The following is an 806-nucleotide window of genomic DNA, read 5'->3' on the forward strand; positions in this document are numbered from 1 at the left end:
ATTGAGTTAAGTACGATTTTAGTCCTTAAGATTTAGGCCAAAAATTTTATTTGTCCTTAACTTTTTTTTAGATTCGAATTCGTTCTTAAGGATTAACTTAGTTTTAAAATCATTCTTCATACCTAAATTTTAAAATTCTAGACCAAATTACCCCTAACAAAAAATTATAAAATTTAAAAAAAAGAAAAAGAACATAAAAACCATTAACGGAGGAAAAAAGATCCGCAAAGAAGCAATTAATGGAGTATCAATAACAACAACAACACACATTATTCAAATTTAAGAACATCATCGACAATATCATCCATTACCAATAACAATATAGTATTTAAATTCAAGAACAACAACAACATCATTCATTGCAATTTAATATTTCAAATTTAATAATAACAACACAATATTCATGTTATATTTTTTTTTTAAATAAAAAAACTGTTCGCAGAGAAGCAAATTTGACGGCGACAAGAGGAGAGGCGGTGAGGGTGATATGGTGGAGTTATAATGGTGGCAGCGACAATAATTGCATCGTCGGTCGTCGCGCTCTCCCCACCCTCTCTCTCTCCTTCGATTCTTTTCCTTCTTTCATCGCTCTTTGCTTCTCTCTCTCTCTCTTTGCGTCAATAGTGACGCCTTCTTTTTCTTCCTATCTTCTGCTTTCTCCTCCTCTCATTCACTCTCTCTCTCTTTCTCCGTTGGTTTTTTTTTTCTTTTGAATGTGTGTGAGAGTACGAATAACAGAATTAAAAGAAGAAAGAGTGAGTGGTCTAATGGAGATGATGATAGAGTGAGAGTATAATTGTTCGAAA

This window comes from Arachis ipaensis, chromosome B5 (genome assembly GCF_059453495.1).
Source record: "Arachis ipaensis isolate K30076 ecotype BB chromosome B5, ASM5945349v1, whole genome shotgun sequence".
NCBI classification, from domain to species: Eukaryota; Viridiplantae; Streptophyta; class Magnoliopsida; order Fabales; family Fabaceae; genus Arachis; species Arachis ipaensis.